Raw genomic sequence first — 27,087 nt, forward strand, 5'->3', positions numbered from 1 at the left:
ATAACAAGGTCAATTACGTCAATGGGTGGGATTGAACCACCAACCTTTTGGTTTATAGCAGTACACACTAACTGATTGCGCCACAGAGACACTTTGCAAAAGTCCATACTGACAAAGGCTAATAAGCATTCATCTAAAACATTTCCTAGAAAAACTTTAAAAAGTCAATAATCTGGAGAGTTTTTGTAAGATGTTTCTTCCATCCACCAACGAAGAAACACATTGGTACTTTCCCATGATGAGTGAGTGCTTCAGGATCTCTTGCACTTACATGTGCAGCAGAGTACTGCAATGGAAGCATGCTGGGCCCATAACCCAGAGGTAGGCAGATTAAAACTATCCTCTGCTATATGCATTTTTTTTGTTAATTAAAGTAATCCAAAACTGGGATTGATATATTTGCTCTTTATTTTTCATTAAAGTACAATAACTTTTACCATTTTAATTTGTTTTAATAGTATATTGAAAGTATTGTTTTCTTTTAAAAATCCACTTAATTTTCTTTACCCTATCATTAAAATGGTAATTGACAAAAACAAACTACATTGTCACCAGAAGAGCAATACAAAATGTACAAGTGATATATTAAAATCATCTTTCCAGCTTGAATTTCAATGATGCATTGGGGGCAACGATTTTGTGAGAAACATTTTCACCCTTAAATAAAGATTTTCTTAATTCCTTACCTGTGTGCTAATTAGATATCACCTTGTTTTCACATTAAACAGACTTCTACATGAGAAAGCAGCAAGGATGCAGTGGCGTTAATGTTTCCTGGTGTCAACCTGTATTATTTCAGAAGACATTGAAATGAGGATGCATCTTGCTGCCTTTCCAATGAAGCAAGTTTAATTTAGTAATAGGTGAAAAACCATCCCTACAAAGGTGTTAATCAGAGACTTGGCTTTGTGGACACTTTTCAGAGAACAAATTTGTTAGCATAAAAATAAAGCCAGAAAATGAAGAGCTGTTTAATCACTCAATTGGATTTTTTTTGCCAGCATATTTCTTTTTCTCTGCAACCCACTGCTAAATTGTGCTTCCTAGCTGTTTTTATAAAATCAATGAATCAAATCTAACTCTGATTACATCAGAGAAGGCCAGGTACCCTACACCATAAGAGGGGCTTTGAAATTTTGACTTGTCTACTTAAAGATCACCAAAATCTGATCACAAGGTCAATTACGTCCCTGGGTGGGATTGAACCACCAACCTTTTGGTTAGTAGCCAGACACACTAACCGATTGCGCCACAGAGACAATTTGCAAAAAGTACATACTGACAAAGGCTAATAAGCATTCATCTAGAACGTTTCATAGAAAAACTTTAAAAAGTCAATAATCTGGAGAGTTTTTGTAAGAATTTTCTTAAATCAACCAACGAAGAAACACATTGGTACTTTCCCATGATGAGTGAGTGCTTCAGGATCTCTTGCACTTACATGTGCAGCAGAGTACTGCAATGGAAGCATGCTGGGCCCATTACCCAGAGGTAGGCAGATTGAAACTATCCTCTGCTATATGCATTTTTTTTGTTAATTAAAGTAATCCAAAACTGGGATTGATATGTTAGCTATTTTATGTTTTACTTAAAGTACAATAACTTTTACCATTTTAATTTTTTTTAATAGTATATTGACAGTATTGTTTTCTTTCAAAAATCCACTTAATTTTCTTTACCCTATTATTAAAATGGTAATTGACAAAAACAAACTACATTGTCACCAGAAGAGCAATACAAAATGTACAAGTGATATATTAAAATCATCTTTCCAGCTTGAATTTCAATGATGCATTGGGGCAACGATTTTGTGAGAAACATCTTCACCCTTAAATAAAGATTTTCTTAATTCCTTACCTGTGTGCTAATTAGATATCACCTTGTTTTCACATTAAACAGACTTCCACATGAGAAAGCAGCAAGGATGCATTGGCGTTAATGTTTCCTGGTGTCAACCTGTATTATTTCAGTAGACATTGAAATGAGGATGCATCTTGCTGCCTTTCCAATGAAGCAAGTTTAATTTAGTAATAGGTGAAAAACCATCCTTACAAAGGTGTTCATCAGAGACTTGGCTTTGTGGACACTTTTCAGAGAACAAATTTGTTAGCATAAAAATAAAGCCAGAAAATGAAGAGCTGTTTAATCACTCAATTGGATTTTTTTGCCAGCATATTTCTTTTTCTCTGCAACCCACTGCTAAATTGTGCTTCCTAGCTGTTTTTATAAAATCACTTTATCAAATCTAACTCTGATTACATCAGAGAAGGCCAGGTACCCTACACCATAAGAGGGGATTTTAAATTTTGACTTGTCTACTTAAAGATCACCAAAATCTGATAACAAGGTCAATTACGTCCCTGGGTGGGATTGAACCACCAACCTTTTGGTTAGTAGCCGGACACACTAACCGATTGTGCCACAGAGACACTTTGCAAAAAGTACATACTGACAAAGACTAATAAGCATTCATCTAAAATGTTTCCTAGAAAAACTTTAAAAAGTCAATAATCTGGAGAGTTTTTGTAAGATGTTTCTTCCATCCACCAACGAAGAAACACATTGGTACTTTCCCATGATGAGTGAGTGCTTCAGGATCTCTTGCACTTACTTGTGCAGCAGAGTACTGCAATGGAAGCATGCTGGGCCCATAACCCAGAGGTAGGCAGATTAAAACTATCCTCTGCTATATGCATTTTTTTTGTTAATTAAAGTAATCCAAAACTGGGATTGATATTTTTGCTCTTTTATTTTTCATTAAAGTACAATAACTTTTACCATTTTAATTTGTTTTAATAGTATATTGAAAGTATTGTTTTCTTTTAAAAATCCACTTAATTTTCTTTACCCTATTATTAAAATGGTAATTGACAAAAACAAACTACATTGTCAGCAGAAGAGCAATACAAAATGTACAAGTGATATATTAAAATCATCTTTCCAGCTTGAATTTCAATGATGCATTGGGGCAACGATTTTGTGAGAAACATTTTCACCCTTAAATAAAGATTTTCTTAATTCCTTACCTGTGTGCTAATTAGATATCACCTTGTTTTCACATTAAACAGACTTTTACATGAGAAAGCAGCAAGGATGCAGTGGCGTTAATGTTTCCTGGTGTCAACCTGTATTATTTCAGTAGACATTGAAATGAGGATGCATCTTGCTGCCTTTCCAATGAAGCAAGTTTAATTTAGTAATAGGTGAAAAACCATCCTTACAAAGGTGTTAATCAGAGACTTGGCTTTGTGGACACTTTTCAGAGAACAAATTTGTTAGCATAAAAATAAAGCCAGAAAATGAAGAGCTGTTTAATCACTCAATTGGATTTTTTTTGCCAGCATATTTCTTTTTCTCTGCAACCCACTGCTAAATTGTGCTTCCTAGCTGTTTTTATAAAATCACTGAATCAAATCTAACTCTGATTACATCAGAGAAGGCCAGGTACCCTACACCAGAACAGGGGGATTTGAAATTTTGACTTGTCTACTTAAAGATCACCAAAATCTGATAACAAGGTCAATTACGTCCCTCGGTGGGATTGAACCACCAACCTTTTGGTTAATAGCCGTGCACACTAACTGATTGCGCCACAGAGACACTTTGCAAAAGTCCATACTGACAAAGGCTAATAAGCATTCATCTAAAACGTTTCCTAGAAAAACTTTAAAAAGTCAATAATCTGGAGAGTTTTTGTAAGATGTTTCTTCCATCAACCAACGAAGAAACACATTGGTACTTTCCCATGATGAGTGAGTGCTTCAGGATCTCTTGCACTTACATGTGCAGCAGAGTACAGCAATGGAAGCATGCTGGGCCCTTAACCCAGCGGTAGGCAGATTGAAACTATCCTCTGCTATATGCATTTTTTTTTGTTAATTAAAGTAATCCAAAACTGGGATTGATATTTTGGCTCTTTTATTTTTACTTAAAGTACAATAACTTTTACCATTTTAATTTGTTTTAATAGTATATTGACAGTATTGTTTTCTTTTAAAAATCCACTTAATTTTCTTTACCCTATTATTAAAATGGTAATTGACAAAAACAAACTACATTGTCACCAGAAGAGCAATACAAAATGTACAAGTGATATATTAAAATCATCTTTCCAGCTTGAATTTCAATGATGCATTGGGGCAACGATTTTGTGAGAAACATCTTCACCCTTAAATAAAGATTTTCTTAATTCCTTACCTGTGTGCTAATTAGATATCACCTTGTTTTCACATTAAACAGACTTTTACATGAGAAAGCAGCAAGGATGCAGTGGCGTTAATGTTTCCTGGTGTCAACCTGTATTATTTCAGTAGACATTGAAATGAGGATGCATCTTGCTGCCTTTCCAATGAAGCAAGTTTAATTTAGTAATAGGTGAAAAACCATCCTTACAAAGGTGTTAATCAGAGACTTGGCTTTGTGGACACTTTTCAGAGAACAAATTTGTTAGCATAAAAATAAAGCCAGAAAATGAAGAGCTGTTTAATCGCTCAATTGGATTTTTTTGCCAGCATATTTCTTTTTCTCTGCAACCCACTGCTAAATTGTGCTTCCTAGCTGTTTTTATAAAATCACTGAATCAAATCTAACTCTGATTACATCAGAGAAGGCCAGGTACCCTACACCATAAGAGGGGGTTTGAAATTTTGACTTGTCTACTTAAAGATCACCAAAATCTGATAACAAGGTCAATTATGTCCCTGGGTGGGATTGAACCACCAACCTTTTGGTTAATAGCCATACACACTAACTGATTACGCCACAGAGACACTTTGCAAAAGTACATACTGACAAAGGCTAATAAGCATTCATCTAAAATGTTTCCTAGAAAAACTTTAAAAAGTCAATAATCTGGAGAGTTTTTGTAAGATGTTTCTTCCATCAACCAACGAAGAAACACATTGGTACTTTCCCATGATGAGTGAGTGCTTCAGGATCTATTGCACTTACATGTGCAGCAGAGTACAGCAATGGAAGCATGCTGAGCACATAACCCAGAGGTAGGCAGATTGAAACTATCCTCTGCTATATGCATTTGTTTTTGTTAATTAAAGTATTCCAAAACTGGGATTGATATGTTGGCTCTTTTATTTTTACTTACAGTACAATAACTTTTACCATTTTAATTTGTTTTAATAGTATATTGACAGTATTGTTTTCTTTCAAAAATCCACTTAATTTTCTTTACCCTATTATTAAAATGGTAATTGACAAAAACAAACTACATTGTCACCAGAAGAGCAATACAAAATGTACAAGTGATATATTAAAATCATATTTCCAGCTTGAATTTCAATGATGCATTGGGGCAACGATTTTGTGAGAAACATTTTCACCCTTAAATAAAGATTTTCTTAATTCCTTACCTGTGTGCTAATTAGATATCACCTTGTTTTCACATTAAACAGACTTCCACATGAGAAAGCAGCAAGGATGCAGTGGCGTTAATGTTTCCTGGTGTCAACCTGTATTATTTCAGTAGACATTGAAATGAGGATGCATCTTGCTGCCTTTCCAATGAAGCAAGTTTAATTTAGTAATAGGTTAAAAACCATCCTTACAAAGGTGTTAATCAGAGACTTGGCTTTGTGGACACTTTTCAGAGAACAAATTTGTTAGCATAAAAATAAAGCCAGAAAATGAAGAGCTGTTTAATCACTCAATTGGATTTTTTTTGCCAGCATATTTCTTTTTCTCTGCAACCCACTGCTAAATTGTGCTTCCTAACTGATTTTATAAAATCACTGAATCAAATCTAACTCTGATTACATCAGAGAAGGCCAGGTACCCTACACCAGAACAGGGGGATTTGAAATTTTGACTTGTCTACTTAAAGATCACCAAAATCTGATAACAAGGTCAATTACGTCCCTGGGTGGGATTGAACCACCAACCTTTTGGTTAATAGCCATGCACACTAACTGATGGCGCCACAGAGACACTTTGCAAAAGTCCATACTGACAAAGGCTAATAAGCATTCATCTAAAACGTTTCCTAGAAAAACTTTAAAAAGTCAATAATCTGGAGAGTTTTTGTAAGATGTTTCTTCCATCAACCAACGAAGAAACACATTGGTACTTTCCCATGATGAGTGAGTGCTTCAGGATCTCTTGCACTTACATGTGCAGCAGAGTACAGCAATGGAAGCATGCTGGGCCCATAACCCAGCGGTAGGCAGATTGAAACTATCCTCTGCTATATGCATTTTTTTTTGTTAATTAAAGTAATCCAAAACTGGGATTGATATTTTGGCTCTTTTATTTTTACTTAAAGTACAATAACTTTTACCATTTTAATTTGTTTTAATAGTATATTGACAGTATTGTTTTCTTTTAAAAATCCACTTAATTTTCTTTACCCTATTATTAAAATGGTAATTGACAAAAACAAACTACATTGTCACCAGAAGAGCAATACAAAATATACAAGTGATATATTAAAATCATCTTTCCAGCTTGAATTTCAATGATGCATTGGGGCAACAATTTTGTGAGAAACATCTTCACCCTTAAATAAAGATTTTCTTAATTCCTTACCTGTGTGCTAATTAGATATCACCTTGTTTTCACATTAAACAGACTTCCACATGAGAAAGCAGCAAGGATACAGTGGCATTAATGTTTCCTGGTGTCAACCTGTATTATTTCAGTAGACATTGAAATGAGGATGCATCTTGCTGCCTTTCCAATGAAGCAAGTTTAATTTAGTAATAGGTGAAAAACCATCCCTACAAAGGTGTTAATCAGAGACTTGGCTTTGTGGACACTTTTCAGAGAACAAATTTGTTAGCATAAAAATAAAGCCAGAAAATGAAGAGCTGTTTAATCACTCAATTGGATTTTTTTTGCCAGCATATTTCTTTTTCTCTGCAACCCACTGCTAAATTGTGCTTCCTAGCTGTTTTTATTAAATCACTGAATCAAATCTAACTCTGATTACATCAGAAAAGGCCAGGTACCCTACACCATAACAAGGGGTTTGAAATTTTGACTTGTCTACTTAAAGATCACCAAAATCTGATAACAAGGTCAATTACGTCCCTGGGTGGGATTGAACCACCAACCTTTTAGCTAGTAGCCGGATACACTAACCGATTGCGCCACAGAGATACTTCACAAAAAGTACATACTGACAAAGGCTAATAAGCATACATCTAGAACGTTTCCTAGAAAAACTTTAAAAAGTCAATAATCTGGAGAGTTTTTGTAAGATGTTTCTTCCATCAACCAAAGAAGAAACACATTGGTACTTTCCCATGATGACTGAGTGCTTCAGGATCTCTTGCACTTACATGTGCAGCAGAGTACTGCAATGGAAGCATGCTGGGCCCATAACCCAGAGGTAGGCAGATTGAAACTATCCTTTGCTATATGCATTTTTTTTTGTTAATTTAAGTAATCAAAACTGGGATTGATATTTTTGCTCTTTTATTTTTACTTAAAGTACAATAACTTTTACCATTTTAATTTGTTTTAATAGTAAATTGACAGTATAGTTTTCTTTAAAAAATCCACTTAATTTTCTTTACCCTATTATTAAAAGGGTAATTGACAAAAACAAACTACATTGTCACCAGAAGAGCAATACAAAATGTACAAGTGATATATTAAAATCATCTTTCCAGCTTGAATTTCAATGATGCATTGGGGCAACGATTTTGTGAGAAACATCTTCACCCTTAAATAAAGATTTTCTTAATTCCTTACCTGTGTGCTAATTAGATATCACCTTGTTTTCACATTAAACAGACTTCTACATGAGAAAGCAGCAAGGATGCAGTGGCGTTAATGTTTCCTGGTGTCAACCTGTATTATTTCAGTAGACATTGAAATGAGGATGCATCTTGCTGCCTTTCCAATGAAGCAAGTTTAATTTAGCAATAGGTGAAAAACCATCCCTACAAAGGTGTTAATCAGAGACTTGGCTTTGTGGACACTTTTCAGAGAACAAATTTGTTAGCATAAAAATAAAGCCAGAAAATGAAGAGCTGTTTAATCACTCAATTTGATTTTTTTTGCCAGCATATTTCTTTTTCTCTGCAACCGACTGCTAAATTGTGCTTCCTAGCTGTTTTTATAAAATCAATGAATCAAATCTAACTCTGATTACATCAGAGAAGGCCAGGTACCCTACACCATAAGAGGGGGTTTGAAATTTTGACTTGTCTACTTAAAGATCACCAAAATCTGATAACAAGGTCAATTACGTCCCTGGGTGGGATTGAACCACCAACCTTTTGGTTAGTAGCCGGACTCACTAACCGATTGCGCCACAGAGACACTTTGCAAAAAGTACATACTGACAAAGGCTAATAAGCATACATCTAGAACGTTTCCTAGAAAAACTTTAAAAAGTCAATAATCTGGAGAGTTTTTGTAAGATGTTTCTTCCATCAACCAACGAAGAAACACATTGGTACTTTCCCATGATGACTGAGTGCTTCAGGATCTCTTGCACTTACATGTGCAGCAAAGTACTGCAATGGAAGCATGCTGGGCCCATAACCCAGAGGTAGGCAGATTGAAGCTATCCTTTGCTATATACATTTTTTTTTTGTTAATTTAAGTAATCAAAACTGGGATTGATATTTTTGTTCTTTTATTTTTACTTAAAGTACAATAACTTTTACCATTATAATTTGTTTTAATAGTATATTGACAGTATAGTTTTCTTTAAAAAATCCACTTAATTTTCTTTACCCTATTATTAAAAGGGTAATTGACAAAAACAAACTACATTGTCACCAGAAGAGCAATACAAAATGTACAAGTGATATATTAAAATCATCTTTCCAGCTTGAATTTCAATGATGCATTGGGGCAACGATTTTGTGAGAAACATTTTCACCCTTAAATAAAGATTTTCTTAATTCCTTACCTGTGTGCTAATTAGATATCACCTTGTTTTCACATTAAACAGACTTCCACATGAGAAAGCAGCAAGGATGCAGTGGCGTTAATGTTTCCTGGTGTCAACCTGTATTATTTCAGTAGACATTGAAATGAGGATGCATCTTGCTGCCTTTCCAATGAAGCAAGTTTAATTTAGTAATAGGTTAAAAACCATCCTTACAAAGGTGTTAATCAGATACTTGGCTTTGTGGACACTTTTCAGAGAACAAATTTGTTAGCATAAAAATAAAGCCAGAAAATTAAGAGCTGTTTAATCACTCAATTGGATTTTTTTTGCCAGCATATTTCTTTTTCTCTGCAACCCACTGCTAAATTGTGCTTCCTAGCTGTTTTTATAAAATCACTGAATCAAATCTAACTCTGATTACATCAGAGAAGGCCAGGTACCCTACACCAGAACAGGGGGATTTGAAATTTTGACTTGTCTACTTAAAGATCACCAAAATCTGATAACAAGGTCAATTACGTCCCTGGGTGGGATTGAACCACCAACCTTTTGGTTAATAGCCGTGCACACTAACTGATTGCGCCACAGAGACACTTTGCAAAAGTCCATACTGACAAAGGCTAATAAGCATTCATCTAAAACGTTTCCTAGAAAAACTTTAAAAAGTCAATAATCTGGAGAGTTTTTGTAAGATGTTTCTTCCATCAACCAACGAAGAAACACATTGGTACTTTCCCATGATGAGTGAGTGCTTCAGGATCTCTTGCACTTACATGTGCAGCAGAGTACAGCAATGGAAGCATGCTGGGCCCATAACCCAGCGGTAGGCAGATTGAAACTATCCTCTGCTATATGCATTTTTTTTTGTTAATTAAAGTAATCCAAAACTGGGATTGATATTTTGGCTCTTTTATTTTTACTTAAAGTACAATAACTTTTACCATTTTAATTTGTTTTAATAGTATATTGACAGTATTGTTTTCTTTTAAAAATCCACTTAATTTTCTTTACCCTATTATTAAAATGGTAATTGACAAAAACAAACTACATTGTCACCAGAAGAGCAATACAAAATGTACAAGTGATATATTAAAATCATCTTTCCAGCTTGAATTTCAATGATGCATTGGGGCAACGATTTTGTGAGAAACATCTTCACCCTTAAATAAAGATTTTCTTAATTCCTTACCTGTGTGCTAATTAGATATCACCTTGTTTTCACATTAAACAGACTTTTACATGAGAAAGCAGCAAGGATGCAGTGGCGTTAATGTTTCCTGGTGTCAACCTGTATTATTTCAGTAGACATTGAAATGAGGATGCATCTTGCTGCCTTTCCAATGAAGCAAGTTTAATTTAGTAATAGGTGAAAAACCATCCTTACAAAGGTGTTAATCAGAGACTTGGCTTTGTGGACACTTTTCAGAGAACAAATTTGTTAGCATAAAAATAAAGCCAGAAAATGAAGAGCTGTTTAATCGCTCAATTGGATTTTTTTGCCAGCATATTTCTTTTTCTCTGCAACCCACTGCTAAATTGTGCTTCCTAGCTGTTTTTTATAAAATCACTGAATCAAATCTAACTCTGATTACATCAGAGAAGGCCAGGTACCCTACACCATAAGAGGGGGTTTGAAATTTTGACTTGTCTACTTAAAGATCACCAAAATCTGATAACAAGGTCAATTACGTCCCTGGGTGGGATTGAACCACCAACCTTTTGGTTAATAGCCATACACACTAACTGATTGCGCCACAGAGACACTTTGCAAAAGTACATACTGACAAAGGCTAATAAGCATTCATCTAAAACGTTTCCTAGAAAAACTTTAAAAAGTCAATAATCTGGAGAGTTTTTGTAAGATGTTTCTTCCATCAACCAACGAAGAAACACATTGGTACTTTCCCATGATGAGTGAGTGCTTCAGGATCTATTGCACTTACATGTGCAGCAGAGTACAGCAATGGAAGCATGCTGAGCACATAACCCAGAGGTAGGCAGATTGAAACTATCCTCTGCTATATGCATTTGTTTTTGTTAATTAAAGTATTCCAAAACTGGGATTGATATGTTGGCTCTTTTATTTTTACTTACAGTACAATAACTTTTACCATTTTAATTTGTTTTAATAGTATATTGACAGTATTGTTTTCTTTCAAAAATCCACTTAATTTTCTTTACCCTATTATTAAAATGGTAATTGACAAAAACAAACTAGATTGTCACCAGAAGAGCAATACAAAATGTACAAGTGATATATTAAAATCATATTTCCAGCTTGAATTTCAATGATGCATTGGGGCAACGATTTTGTGAGAAACATTTTCACCCTTAAATAAAGATTTTCTTAATTCCTTACCTGTGTGCTAATTAGATATCACCTTGTTTTCACATTAAACAGACTTCCACATGAGAAAGCAGCAAGGATGCAGTGGCGTTAATGTTTCCTGGTGTCAACCTGTATTATTTCAGTAGACATTGAAATGAGGATGCATCTTGCTGCCTTTCCAATGAAGCAAGTTTAATTTAGTAATAGGTTAAAAACCATCCTTACAAAGGTGTTAATCAGAGACTTGGCTTTGTGGACACTTTTCAGAGAACAAATTTGTTAGCATAAAAATAAAGCCAGAAAATTAAGAGCTGTTTAATCACTCAATTGGATTTTTTTTGCCAGCATATTTCTTTTTCTCTGCCACCCACTGCTAAATTGTGCTTCCTAACTGATTTTATAAAATCACTGAATCAAATCTAACTCTGATTACATCAGAGAAGGCCAGGTACCCTACACCAGAACAGGGGGATTTGAAATTTTGACTTGTCTACTTAAAGATCACCAAAATCTGATAACAAGGTCAATTACGTCCCTGGGTGGGATTGAACCACCAACCTTTTGGTTAATAGCCGTGCACACTAACTGATTGCGCCACAGAGACACTTTGCAAAAGTCCATACTGACAAAGGCTAATAAGCATTCATCTAAAACGTTTCCTAGAAAAACTTTAAAAAGTCAATAATCTGGAGAGTTTTTGTAAGATGTTTCTTCCATCAACCAACGAAGAAACACATTGGTACTTTCCCATGATGAGTGAGTGCTTCAGGATCTCTTGCACTTACATGTGCAGCAGAGTACAGCAATGGAAGCATGCTGGGCCCATAACCCAGCGGTAGGCAGATTGAAACTATCCTCTGCTATATGCATTTTTTTTTGTTAATTAAAGTAATCCAAAACTGGGATTGATATTTTGGCTCTTTTATTTTTACTTAAAGTACAATAACTTTTACCATTTTAATTTGTTTTAATAGTATATTGACAGTATTGTTTTCTTTTAAAAATCCACTTAATTTTCTTTACCCTATTATTAAAATGGTAATTGACAAAAACAAACTACATTGTCACCAGAAGAGCAATACAAAATATACAAGTGATATATTAAAATCATCTTTCCAGCTTGAATTTCAATGATGCATTGGGGCAACAATTTTGTGAGAAACATCTTCACCCTTAAATAAAGATTTTCTTAATTCCTTACCTGTGTGCTAATTAGATATCACCTTGTTTTCACATTAAACAGACTTCCACATGAGAAAGCAGCAAGGATACAGTGGCATTAATGTTTCCTGGTGTCAACCTGTATTATTTCAGTAGACATTGAAATGAGGATGCATCTTGCTGCCTTTCCAATGAAGCAAGTTTAATTTAGTAATAGGTGAAAAACCATCCCTACAAAGGTGTTAATCAGAGACTTGGCTTTGTGGACACTTTTCAGAGAACAAATTTGTTAGCATAAAAATAAAGCCAGAAAATGAAGAGCTGTTTAATCACTCAATTGGATTTTTTTTGCCAGCATATTTCTTTTTCTCTGCAACCCACTGCTAAATTGTGCTTCCTAGCTGTTTTTATTAAATCACTGAATCAAATCTAACTCTGATTACATCAGAAAAGGCCAGGTACCCTACACCATAACAAGGGGTTTGAAATTTTGACTTGTCTACTTAAAGATCACCAAAATCTGATAACAAGGTCAATTACGTCCCTGGGTGGGATTGAACCACCAACCTTTTAGCTAGTAGCCGGATACACTAACCGATTGCGCCACAGAGATACTTCACAAAAAGTACATACTGACAAAGGCTAATAAGCATACATCTAGAACGTTTCCTAGAAAAACTTTAAAAAGTCAATAATCTGGAGAGTTTTTGTAAGATGTTTCTTCCATCAACCAAAGAAGAAACACATTGGTACTTTCCCATGATGACTGAGTGCTTCAGGATCTCTTGCACTTACATGTGCAGCAGAGTACTGCAATGGAAGCATGCTGGGCCCATAACCCAGAGGTAGGCAGATTGAAACTATCCTTTGCTATATGCATTTTTTTTTGTTAATTTAAGTAATCAAAACTGGGATTGATATTTTTGCTCTTTTATTTTTACTTAAAGTACAATAACTTTTACCATTTTAATTTGTTTTAATAGTAAATTGACAGTATAGTTTTCTTTAAAAAATCCACTTAATTTTCTTTACCCTATTATTAAAAGGGTAATTGACAAAAACAAACTACATTGTCACCAGAAGAGCAATACAAAATGTACAAGTGATATATTAAAATCATCTTTCCAGCTTGAATTTCAATGATGCATTGGGGCAACGATTTTGTGAGAAACATCTTCACCCTTAAATAAAGATTTTCTTAATTCCTTACCTGTGTGCTAATTAGATATCACCTTGTTTTCACATTAAACAGACTTCTACATGAGAAAGCAGCAAGGATGCAGTGGCGTTAATGTTTCCTGGTGTCAACCTGTATTATTTCAGTAGACATTGAAATGAGGATGCATCTTGCTGCCTTTCCAATGAAGCAAGTTTAATTTAGCAATAGGTGAAAAACCATCCCTACAAAGGTGTTAATCAGAGACTTGGCTTTGTGGACACTTTTCAGAGAACAAATTTGTTAGCATAAAAATAAAGCCAGAAAATGAAGAGCTGTTTAATCACTCAATTTGATTTTTTTTGCCAGCATATTTCTTTTTCTCTGCAACCGACTGCTAAATTGTGCTTCCTAGCTGTTTTTATAAAATCAATGAATCAAATCTAACTCTGATTACATCAGAGAAGGCCAGGTACCCTACACCATAAGAGGGGGTTTGAAATTTTGACTTGTCTACTTAAAGATCACCAAAATCTGATAACAAGGTCAATTACGTCCCTGGGTGGGATTGAACCACCAACCTTTTGGTTAGTAGCCGGACTCACTAACCGATTGCGCCACAGAGACACTTTGCAAAAAGTACATACTGACAAAGGCTAATAAGCATACATCTAGAACGTTTCCTAGAAAAACTTTAAAAAGTCAATAATCTGGAGAGTTTTTGTAAGATGTTTCTTCCATCAACCAACGAAGAAACACATTGGTACTTTCCCATGATGACTGAGTGCTTCAGGATCTCTTGCACTTACATGTGCAGCAAAGTACTGCAATGGAAGCATGCTGGGCCCATAACCCAGAGGTAGGCAGATTGAAACTATCCTTTGCTATATACATTTTTTTTTTGTTAATTTAAGTAATCAAAACTGGGATTGATATTTTTGTTCTTTTATTTTTACTTAAAGTACAATAACTTTTACCATTATAATTTGTTTTAATAGTATATTGACAGTATAGTTTTCTTTAAAAAATCCACTTAATTTTCTTTACCCTATTATTAAAAGGGTAATTGACAAAAACAAACTACATTGTCACCAGAAGAGCAATACAAAATGTACAAGTGATATATTAAAATCATCTTTCCAGCTTGAATTTCAATGATGCATTGGGGCAACGATTTTGTGAGAAACATTTTCACCCTTAAATAAAGATTTTCTTAATTCCTTACCTGTGTGCTAATTAGATATCACCTTGTTTTCACATTAAACAGACTTCCACATGAGAAAGCAGCAAGGATGCAGTGGCGTTAATGTTTCCTGGTGTCAACCTGTATTATTTCAGTAGACATTGAAATGAGGATGCATCTTGCTGCCTTTCCAATGAAGCAAGTTTAATTTAGTAATAGGTTAAAAACCATCCTTACAAAGGTGTTAATCAGATACTTGGCTTTGTGGACACTTTTCAGAGAACAAATTTGTTAGCATAAAAATAAAGCCAGAAAATTAAGAGCTGTTTAATCACTCAATTGGATTTTTTTTGCCAGCATATTTCTTTTTCTCTGCAACCCACTGCTAAATTGTGCTTCCTAGCTGTTTTTATAAAATCACTGAATCAAATCTAACTCTGATTACATCAGAGAAGGCCAGGTACCCTACACCAGAACAGGGGGATTTGAAATTTTGACTTGTCTACTTAAAGATCACCAAAATCTGATAACAAGGTCAATTACGTCCCTGGGTGGGATTGAACCACCAACCTTTTGGTTAATAGCCGTGCACACTAACTGATTGTGCCACAGAGACACTTTGCAAAAGTACATACTGACAAAGGCTAATAAGCATTCATCTAAAACTTTTCCTAGAAAAACTTTAAAAAGTCAATAATCTGGAGAGTTTTTGTAAGATGTTTCTTCCATCAACCAACGAAGAAACACATTGGTACTTTCCCATGATGAGTGAGTGCTTTAGGATCTATTGCTCTTACATGTGCAGCAGAGTACAGCAATGGAAGCATGCTGGGCACATAACCCAGAGGTAGGCAGATTGAAACTATCCTCTGCTATATGCATTTTTTTTTTGTTAATTTTAGTAATCAAAACTGGGATTGATATTTTTGCTTTTTTATTTTTACTTAAAGTACAATAACTTTTACCATTTTAATTTGTTTTAATAGTATATTGACAGTATAGTTTTCTTTAAAAAATCCACTTAATTTTCTTTACCCTATTATTAAAAGGGTAATTGACAAAAACAAACTACATTGTCACCAGAAGAGCAATACAAAATGTACAAGTGATATATTAAAATCATCTTTCCAGCTTGAATTTCAATGATGCATTGGGGCAACGATTTTGTGAGAAACATCTTCACCCTTAAATAAAGATTTTCTTAATTCCTTACCTGTGTGCTAATTAGATATCACCTTGTTTTCACATTAAACAGACTTCTACATGAGAAAGCAGCAAGGATGCAGTGGCGTTAATGTTTCCTGGTGTCAACCTGTATTATTTCAGTAGACATTGAAATGAGGATGCATCTTGCTGCCTTTCCAATGAAGCAAGTTTAATTTAGTAATAGGTGAAAAACCATCCCTACAAAGGTGTTAATCAGAGACTTGGCTTTGTGGACACTTTTCAGAGAACAAATTTGTTAGCATAAAAATAAAGCCAGAAAATGAAGAGCTGTTTAATCACTCAATTGGATTTTTTTTGCCAGCATATTTCTTTATCTCTGCAACCCACTGCTAAATTGTGCTTCCTAGCTGTTTTTATAAAATCAATGAATCAAATCTAACTCTGATTACATCAGAGAAGGCCAGGTACCCTACACCATAACAGGGGGTTTTAAATTTTGACTTGTCTACTTAAAGATCACCAAAATCTGATAACAAGGTCAATTACGTCCCTGGGTGGGATTGAACCACCAACCTTTTGATTAGTAGCCGGACACACTAACCGATTGCGCCACAGAGACACTTTGCAAAAAGTACATACTGACAAAGGCTAATAAGCATACATCTAGAACGTTTCCTAGAAAAACTTTAAAAAGTCAATAATCTGGAGAGTTTTTGTAAGATGTTTCTTCCATCAACCAACGAAGAAACACATTGGTACTTTCCATTGATGACTGAGTGCTTCAGGATCTCTTGCACTTACATGTGCAGCAAAGTACTGCAATGGAAGCATGCTGGGCCCATAACCCAGAGGTAGGCAGATTAAAACTATCCTCTGCTATATGCATTTTTTTTGTTAATTAAAGTAATCCAAAACTGGGATTGATATTTTTGCTCTTTTATTTTTCATTAAAGTACAATAATTTTTACCATTTTAATTTGTTTTAATAGTATATTGAAAGTATTGTTTTCTTTTAAAAATCCACTTAATTTTCTTTACCCTATTATTAAAATGGTAATTGACAAAAACAAACTACATTGTCACCAGAAGAGCAATACAAAATGTACAAGTGATATATTAAAATCATCTTTCCAGCTTGAATTTCAATGATGCATTGGGGCAACGATTAATAATCTGGAGAGTTTTTGTAAGATGTTTCTTCCATCAACCAATGAAGAAACACATTGGTACTTTCCTATGATGAGTGAGTGCTTCAGGATCTCTTGCACTTACATGTGCAGCAGAGTACTGCAATGGAAGCATACAGGGCCCATAACCCAGAGGTAGGCAGATTGAAACTATCCTTTGCTATATGCATTTTTTTTGTTAATTTAAGTAATCAAAACTGGGATTGATATTTTTGCTCTTTTATTTTTACTTAAAGTACAATAACTTTTACCATTTTAATTTGTTTGAATAGTATATTGACAGTATAGTTTTCTTTAAAAAATCCACTTAATTTTCTTTACCCTATTATTAAAAGGGTAATTGACAAAAACAAACTACATTGTCACCAGAAGAGCAATACAAAATGTACAAGTGATATATTAAAATCATCTTTCCAGCTTGAATTTCAATGATGCATTGCGGCAACGATTTTGTGAGAAACATCTTCACCCTTAAATAAAGATTTTCTTAATTCCTTACCTGTGTGCTAATTAGATATCACCTTGTTTTCACATTAAACAGACTTCCACATGAGAAAGCAGCAAGGATGCAGTGGCGTTAATGTTTCCTGGTGTCAACCTGTATTATTTCAGTAGAAATTGAAATGAGGATGCATCTTGCTGCCTTTCCAATGAAGCAAGTTTAATTTAGTAATAGGTGAAAAACCATCCCTACAAAGGTGTTAATCAGAGACTTGGCTTTGTGGACACTTTTCAGAGAACAAATTTGTTAGCATAAAAATAAAGCCAGAAAATGAAGAGCTGTTTAATCACTCAATTGGATTTTTTTTGCCAGCATATTTCTTTTTCTCTGCAACCCACTGCTAAATTGTGCTTCCTATCTGTTTTTATAAAATCACTGAATCAAATCTAACTCTGATTACATCAGAGAAGGCCAGGTACCCTACACCATAACGGGGGTTTTGAAATTTTGACTTGTCTACTTAAAGATCACCAAAATCTGATAACAAGGTCAATTACGTCCCTGGGTGGGATTGATCCACCAACCATTCGGTTAGTAGCCAGACACACTAACCGATTGCGCCACAGAGACACTTTGTAAAAAGTACATACTGACAAAGGCTAATAAGCATACATCTGGAACGTTTCCTAGAAAAACTTTAAAAAGTCAATAATCTGGAGAGTTTTTGTAAGATGTTTCTTCCATCAACCAACGAAGAAACACATTGGTACTTTCCCATGATGAGTGAGTGCTTCAGGATCTCTTGCACTTACATGTGCAGCAGAGTACTGCAATGGAAGCATGCTGGGCCCATAACCCAGAGGTAGGCAGATTGAAACTATCCTTTGCTATATGCATTTTTTTTTGTTAATTTAAGTAATCAAAACTGGGATTGATATTTTTGCTCTTTTATTTTTACTTAAAGTACAATAACTTTTACCATTTTAATTTGTTTTAATAGTATACTGACAGTATAGTTTTCCTTAAAAAAATCCACTTAATTTTCTTTACCCTATTATTAAAAGGGTAATTGACAAAAACAAACTACATTGTCACCAGAAGAGCAATACAAAATGTACAAGTGATATATTAAAATCATCTTTCCAGCTTGAATTTCAATGATGCATTGGGGCAACGATTTTGTGAGAAACATCTTCACCCTTAAATAAAGATTTTCTTAATTCCTTACCTGTGTGCTAATTAGATATCACCTTGTTTTCACATTAAACAGACTTCTACATGAGAAAGCAGCAAGGATGCAGTGGCGTTAATGTTTCCTGGTGTCAACCTGTATTATTTCAGTAGACATTGAAATGAGGATGCATCTTGCTGCCTTTCCAATGAAGCAAGTTTAATTTAGTAATAGGTGAAAAACCATCCCTACAAAGGTGTTAATCAGAGACTTGGCTTTGTGGACACTTTTCAGAGAACAAATTTGTTAGCATAAAAATAAAGCCAGAAAATGAAGAGCTGTTTCATCACTCAATTGGATTTTTTTTGCCAGCATATTTCTTTTTCTCTGCAACCCACTGCTAAATTGTGCTTCCTAGCTGTTTTTATAAAATCAATGAATCAAATCTAACTCTGATTACATCAGAGAAGGCCAGGTACCCTACACCATAACAGGGGGTTTGAAATTTTGACTTGTCTACTTAAAGATCACCAAAATCTGACAACAAGGTCAATTACATCCCTGGGTGGGATTGAACCATCAACCTTTTGGTTAGTAGCCAGACACACTAACCGATTGCGCCACAGAGACACTTTGCAAAAAGTACATACTGACAAAGGCTAATAAGCATACATCTAGAACGTTTCCTAGAAAAACTTTAAAAAGTCAATAATCTGGAGAGTTTTTGTAAGATGTTTCTTCCATCAACCAACGAAGAAACACATTGGTACTTTCCCATGATGAGTGAGTGCTTCAGGATCTCTTGCACTTACATGTGCAGCAGAGTACTGCAATGGAAGCATGCTGGGCCCATAACCCAGAGGTAGGCAGATTGAAACTATCCTTTGCTATATGCATTTTTTTTGTTAATTTAAGTAATCAAAACTGGGATTGATATTTTTGCTCTTTTATTTTTACTTAAAGTACAATAACTTTTACCATTTTAATTTGTTTTAATAGTATATTGACAGTATAGTTTTCTTTAAAAAATCCACTTAATTTTCTTTACCCTATTATTAAAAGGGTAATTGACAAAAACAAACTACATTGTCACCAGAAGAGCAATACAAAATGTACAAGTGATATATTAAAATCATCTTTCCAGCTTGAATTTCAATGATGCATTGGGGCAACAATTTTGTGAGAAACATCTTCACCCTTAAATAAAGATTTTCTTAATTCCTAACCTGTGTGCTAATTAGATATCACCTTGTTTTCACATTAAACAGACTTCTACATGAGAAAGCAGCAAGGATGCAGTGGCGTTAATGTTTCCTGGTGTCAACCTGTATTATTTCAGTAGACATTGAAATGAGGATGCATCTTGCTGCCTTTCCAATGAAGCAAGTTTAATTTAGTAATAGGTGAAAAACCATCCCTACAAAGGTGTTAATCAGAGACTTGGCTTTGTGGACACTTTTCAAAGAACAAATTTGTTAGCATAAAAATAAAGCCAGAAAATGAAGAGCTGTTTAATCACTCAATTGGATTTTTTTTGCCAGCATATTTCTTTTTCTCTGCAACCCACTGCTAAATTGTGCTTCCTAGCTGTTTTTATAAAATCACTGAATCAAATCTAACTCTGATTACATCAGAGAAGGCCAGGTACCCTACACCATAACAGGGGGTTTGAAATTTTGACTTGTCTACTTAAAGATCACCAAAATCTGATAACAATGTCAATTACGTCCCTGGTTGGGATTGAACCACCAACCTTTTGGTTAGTAGCCGGACACACTAACCGATTGCGCCACAGAGACACTTTGCAAAAAGTACATACTGACAAAGTCTAATAAGCATACATCTAGAACGTTTCCTAGAAAAACTTTAAAAAGTCAATAATCTGGAGAGTTTTTGTAAGATGTTTCTTCCATCAACCAATGAAGAAACACATTGGTACTTTCCCATGATGAGTGAGTGCTTCAGGATCTCTTGCACTTACATGTGCAGCAGAGTACTGCAATGGAAGCATACAGGGCCCATAACCCAGAGGTAGGCAGATTGAAACTATCCTTTGCTATATGCATTTTTTTTGTTAATTTAAGTAATCAAAACTGGGATTGATATTTTTGCTCTTTTATTTTTACTTAAAGTACAATAACTTTTATCATTTTAATTTGTTTTAATAGTATATTGACAGTATAGTTTTCTTTAAAAAATCCACTTAATTTTCTTTACCCTATTATTAAAAGGGTAATTGACAAAAACAAACTACATTGTCACCAGAAGAGCAATACAAAATGTACAAGTGATATATTAAAATCATCTTTCCAGCTTGAATTTCAATGATGCATTGGGGCAACGATTTTGTGAGAAACATCTTCACCCTTAAATAAAGATTTTCTTAATTCCTTACCTGTGTGCTAATTAGATATCACCTTGTTTTCACATTAAACAGACTTCTACATGAGAAAGCAGCAAGGATGCAGTGGCGTTAATGTTTCCTGGTGTCAACCTGTATTATTTCAGTAGACATTGAAATGAGGATGCATCTTGCTGCCTTTCCAATGAAGCAAGTTTAATTTAGTAATAGGTGAAAAACCATCCCTACAAAGGTGTTAATCAGAGACTTGGCTTTGTGGACACTTTTCAGAGAACAAATTTGTTAGCATAAAAATAAAGCCAGAAAATGAAGAGCTGTTTAATCACTCAATTGGATTTTTTTTGCCAGCATATTTCTTTTTCTCTGCAACCCACTGCTAAATTGTGCTTCCTAGCTGTTTTTATTAAATCACTGAATCAAATCTAACTCTGATTACATCAGAAAAGGCCCGGTACCCTACACCATAACAGGGGGTTTGAAATTTTGACATGTCTACTTAAAGATCACCAAAATCTGATAACAAGGTCAATTACGTCCCTGGGTGGGATTGAACCACCAACCTTTTGGTTAGTAGCCGGATACACTAACCAATTGCGCCACAGAGACACTTCGCTAAAAATGCATTCTGACAAAGGCTAATAAGCATACATCTAGAACGTTTCCTAGAAAAACTTTAAAAAGTCAATAATCTGGAGAGTTTTTGTAAAATGTTTCTTCCATCAACCAACGAAGAAACACATTGGTACTTTCCCATGATGAGTGAGTGCTTCAGGATCTCTTGCACTTACATGTGCAGCAGAGTACTGCAATGGAAGCATGCTGGGCCCATAACCCAGAGGTAGGCAGATTGAAACTATCCTTTGCTATATGCATTTTTTTTGTTAATTTAAGTAATCAAAACTGGGATTGATATTTTTGCTCTTTTATTTTTACTTGAAGTACAATAACTTTTACCATTTTAATTTGTTTGAATAGTATATTGACAGTATAGTTTTCTTTAAAAAATCCACTTAATTTTCTTTACCCTATTATTAAAAGGGTAATTGACAAAAACAAACTACATTGTCACCAGAAGAGCAATACAAAATGTACAAGTGATATATTAAAATCATCTTTCCAGCTTGAATTTCAATGATGCATTGGGGCAACGATTTTGTGAGAAACATCTTCACCCTTAAATAAAGATTTTCTTAATTCCTTACCTGTGTGCTAATTAGATATCACCTTGTTTTCACATTAAACAGACTTCCACATGAGAAAGCAGCAAGGATGCAGTGGCGTTAATGTTTCCTGGTGTCAACCTGTATTATTTCAGTAGAAATTGAAATGAGGATGCATCTTGCTGCCTTTCCAATGAAGCAAGTTTAATTTAGTAATAGGTGAAAAACCATCCCTACAAAGGTGTTAATCAGAGACTTGGCTTTGTGGACACTTTTCAGAGAACAAATTTGTTAGCATAAAAATAAAGCCAGAAAATTAAGAGCTGTTTAATCACTCAATTGGATTTTTTTTGCCAGCATATTTCTTTTTCTCTGCAACCAACTGCTAAATTGTGCTTCCTATCTGTTTTTATAAAATCACTGAATCAAATCTAACTCTGATTACATCAGAGAAGGCCAGGTACCCTACACCATAACGGGGGGTTTGAAATTTTGACTTGTCTACTTAAAGATCACCAAAATCTGATAACAAGGTCAATTACGTCCCTGGGTGGGATTGAACCACCAACCTTTCGGTTAGTAGCCAGACACACTAACCGATTGCGCCACAGAGACACTTTGTAAAAAGTATCTACTGACAAAGGCTAATAAGCATACATCTAAAACGTTTCCTAGAAAAACTTTAAAAAGTCAATAATCTGGAGAGTTTTTGTAAGATGTTACTTCCATCAACCAACGAAGAAACACATTGGTACTTTCCCATGATGAGTGAGTGCTTCAGGATCTCTTGCACTTACATGTGCAGCAGAGTACTGCAATGGAAGCATGCTGGGCCCATAACCCAGAGGTAGGCAGATTGAAACTATCCTTGGCTATATGCATTTTTTTTTTGTTAATTTAAGTAATCAAAACTGGGATTGATATTTTTGCTCTTTTATTTTTACTTAAAGTACAATAACTTTTACCATTTTAATTTGTTTTAATAGTATATTGACAGTATAGTTTTCCTTAAAAAAATCCACTTAATTTTCTTTACCCTATTATTAAAAGGGTAATTGACAAAAACAAACTACATTGTCACCAGAAGAGCAATACAAAATGTACAAGTGATATATTAAAATCATCTTTCCAGCTTGAATTTCAATGATGCATTGGGGCAACAATTTTGTGAGAAACATCTTCACCCTTAAATAAAGATTTTCTTAATTCCTAAACTGTGTGCTAATTAGATATCACCTTGTTTTCACATTAAACAGACTTCTACATGAGAAAGCAGCAAGGATGCAGTGGCGTTAATGTTTCCTGGTGTCAACCTGTATTATTTCAGTAGACATTGAAATGAGGATGCATCTTGCTGCCTTTCCAATGAAGCAAGTTTAATTTAGTAATAGGTGAAAAACCATCCCTACAAAGGTGTTAATCAGAGACTTGGCTTTGTGGACACTTTTCAGAGAACAAATTTGTTAGCATAAAAATAAAGCCAGAAAATGAAGAGCTGTTTAATCACTCAATTGGATTTTTTTTGCCAGCATATTTCTTTTTCTCTGCAACCCACTGCTAAATTGTGCTTCCTAGCTGTTTTTATAAAATCACTGAATCAAATCTAACTCTGATTACATCAGAGAAGGCCAGGTACCCTACACCATAACAGGGGATTTGAAATTTTGACTTGTCTACTTAAAGATCACCAAAATCTGATAACAATGTCAATTACGTCCCTGGTTGGGATTGAACCACCAACCTTTTGGTTAGTAGCTGGACACACTAACCGATTGCGCCACAGAGACACTTTGAAAAAAGTACATACTGACAAAGTCTAATAAGCATACATCTAGAACGTTTCCTAGAAAAACTTTAAAAAGTCAATAATCTGGAGAGTTTTTGTAAAATGTTTCTTCCATCAACCAATGAAGAAACACATTGGTACTTTCCCATGATGAGTGAGTGCTTCAGGATCTCTTGCACTTACATGTGCAGCAGAGTACTGCAATGGAAGCATACAGGGCCCATAACCCAGAGGTAGGCAGATTGAAACTATCCTTTGCTATATGCATTTTTTTTGTTAATTTAAGTAATCAAAACTGGGATTGATATTTTTGCTCTTTTATTTTTACTTAAAGTACAATAACTTTTACCATTTTAATTTGTTTTAATAGTATATTGACAGTATAGTTTTCTTTAAAAAATCCACTTAATTTTCTTTACCCTATTATTAAAAGGGTAATTGACAAAAACAAACTACATTGTCACCAGAAGAGCAATACAAAATGTACAAGTGATATATTAAAATCATCTTTCCAGCTTGAATTTCAATGATGCATTGGGGCAACGATTTTGTGAGAAACATCTTCACCCTTAAATAAAGATTTTCTTAATTCCTTACCTGTGTGCTAATTAGATATCACCTTGTTTTCACATTAAACAGACTTCTACATGAGAAAGCAGCAAGGATGCAGTGGCGTTAATGTTTCCTGGTGTCAACCTGTATTATTTCAGTAGACATTGAAATGAGGATGCATCTTGCTGCCTTTCCAATGAAGCAAGTTTAATTTAGTAATAGGTGAAAAACCATCCCTACAAAGGTGTTAATCAGAGACTTGGCTTTGTGGACACTTTTCAGAGAACAAATTTGTTAGCATAAAAATAAAGCTGGAAAATGAAGAGCTGTTTAATCACTCAATTGGATTTTTTTTGCCAGCATATTTCTTTTTCTCTGCAACCCACTGCTAAATTGTGCTTCCTATCTGTTTTTATAAAATCACTGAATCAAATCTAACTCTGATTACATCAGAGAAGGCCAGGTACCCTACACCATAACGGGGGGTTTGAAATTTTGACTTGTCTACTTAAAGATCACCAAAATCTGATAACAAGGTCAATTACGTCCCTGGGTGGGATTGAACCACCAACCTTTCGGTTAGTAGCCAGACACACTAACCGATTGCGCCACAGAGACACTTTGTAAAAAGTACATACTGACAAAGGCTAATAAGCATACATCTGGAACGTTTCCTAGAAAAACTTTAAAAAGTCAATAATCTGGAGAGTTTTTGTAAGATGTTTCTTCCATCAACCAACGAAGAAACACATTGGTACTTTCCCATGATGAGTGAGTGCTTCAGGATCTCTTGCACTTACATGTGCAGCAGAGTACTGCAATGGAAGCATGCTGGGCCCATAACCCAGAGGTAGGCAGATTAAAACTATCCTCTGCTATATGCATTTTTTTTGTTAAAGTAATCCAAAACTGGGATTGATATTTTTGCTCTTTTATTTTTCATTAAAGTACAATAACTTTTACCATTTTAATTTGTTTTAATAGTATATTGAAAGTATTGTTTTCTTTTAAAAATCCACTTAATTTTCTTTACCCTATTATTAAAATGGTAATTGACAAAAACAAACTACATTGTCACCAGAAGAGCAATACAAAATGTACAAGTGATATATTAAAATCATCTTTCCTGCTTGAATTTCAATGATGCATTGGGGCAACGATTTTGTGAGAAACATTTTCACCCTTAAATAAAGATTTTCTTAATTCCTTACCTGTGTGCTAATTAGATATCACCTTGTTTTCACATTAAACAGACTTCCACGTGAGAAAGCAGCAAGGATGCAGTGGCGTTAATGTTTCCTGGTGTCAACCTGTATTATTTCAGTAGACATTGAAATGAGGATGCATCTTGCTGCCTTTCCAATGAAGCAAGTTTAATTTAGTAATAGGTGAAAAACCATCCTTACAAAGGTGTTAATCAGAGACTTGGCTTTGTGGACACTTTTCAGAGAACAAATTTGTTAGCATAAAAATAAAGCCAGAAAATGAAGAGCTGTTTAATCACTCAATTGGATTTTTTTTGCCAGCATATTTCTTTTTCTCTGCAACCCACTGCTAAATTGTGCTTCCTAGCTGTTTTTATAAAATCACTGAATCAAATCTAACTCTGATTACATCAGAGAAGGCCAGGTACCCTACACCATAAGAGAGGGTTTGAAATTTTGACTTGTCTACTTAAAGATCACCAAAATCTGATAACAAGGTCAATTACGTCCCTGGGTGGGATTGAACCACCAACCTTTTGGTTAATAGCCATACACACTAACTGATTGCGCCACAGAGACACTTTGCAAAAGTACATACTGGCAAAGGCTAATAAGCATTCATCTAAAACGTTTCCTAGAAAAACTTTAAAAAGTCAATAATCTGGAGAGTTTTTGTAAGATGTTTCTTCCATCAACCAATGAAGAAACACATTGGTTCTTTCCCATGATGAGTGAGTGCTTCAGGATCTATTACACTTACATGTGCAGCAGAGTACAGCAATGGAAGCATGCTGGGCACATAACCCAGAGGTAGGCAGATTGAAACTATCCTCTGCTATATGCATTTTTTTTTGTTAAAGTAATCCAAAACTGGGATTGATATGTTGGCTCTTTTATTTTTACTTACAGTACAATAACTTTTACCATTTTAATTTGTTTTAATAGTATATTGACAGTATTGTTTTCTTTCAAAAATCCTCTTAATTTTCATTACCCTATTATTAAAATGGTAATTGACAAAAACAAACTACATTGTCACCAGAAGAGCAATACAAAATGTACAAGTGATATATTAAAATCATCTTTCCAGCTTGAATTTCAATGATGCATTGGGGCAACGATTTTGTGAGAAACATTTTCACCCTTAAATAAAGATTTTCTTAATTCCTTACCTGTGTGCTAATTAGATATCACCTTGTTTTCACATTAAACAGACTTCCACATGAGAAAGCAGCAAGGATGCAGTGGCGTTAATGTTTCCTGGTGTCAACCTGTATTATTTCAGTAGACATTGAAATGAGGATGCATCTTGCTGCCTTTCCAATGAAGCAAGTTTAATTTAGTAATAGGTTAAAAACCATCCTTA

The 27,087-nt window shown here is 34.6% G+C and overlaps 4 non-coding genes across 4 annotated transcripts; all 4 read right to left on the minus strand.

Moving 5' to 3' along the window:
- Positions 1-1,185: 1,185 nt before the first annotated feature.
- On the minus strand, positions 1,186-1,259 carry TRNAS-ACU (transfer RNA serine (anticodon ACU)). Its single transcript has one exon. It is a non-coding gene; the product is annotated as a tRNA-Ser (tRNA).
- Positions 1,260-2,355: 1,096 nt separating this feature from the next.
- Positions 2,356-2,429, minus strand: TRNAS-ACU (transfer RNA serine (anticodon ACU)). The gene has a single exon. It is a non-coding gene; the product is annotated as a tRNA-Ser (tRNA).
- Positions 2,430-22,719: 20,290 nt separating this feature from the next.
- On the minus strand, positions 22,720-22,793 carry TRNAS-ACU (transfer RNA serine (anticodon ACU)). Its single transcript has one exon. It is a non-coding gene; the product is annotated as a tRNA-Ser (tRNA).
- Positions 22,794-25,060: 2,267 nt separating this feature from the next.
- TRNAS-ACU (transfer RNA serine (anticodon ACU)) lies at positions 25,061-25,134 on the minus strand. The gene has a single exon. It is a non-coding gene; the product is annotated as a tRNA-Ser (tRNA).
- Positions 25,135-27,087: the final 1,953 nt, after the last annotated feature.

This window comes from Pseudophryne corroboree, unplaced genomic scaffold, assembly GCF_028390025.1.
Source record: "Pseudophryne corroboree isolate aPseCor3 unplaced genomic scaffold, aPseCor3.hap2 scaffold_484, whole genome shotgun sequence".
Lineage (NCBI taxonomy): Eukaryota > Metazoa > Chordata > Amphibia > Anura > Myobatrachidae > Pseudophryne > Pseudophryne corroboree.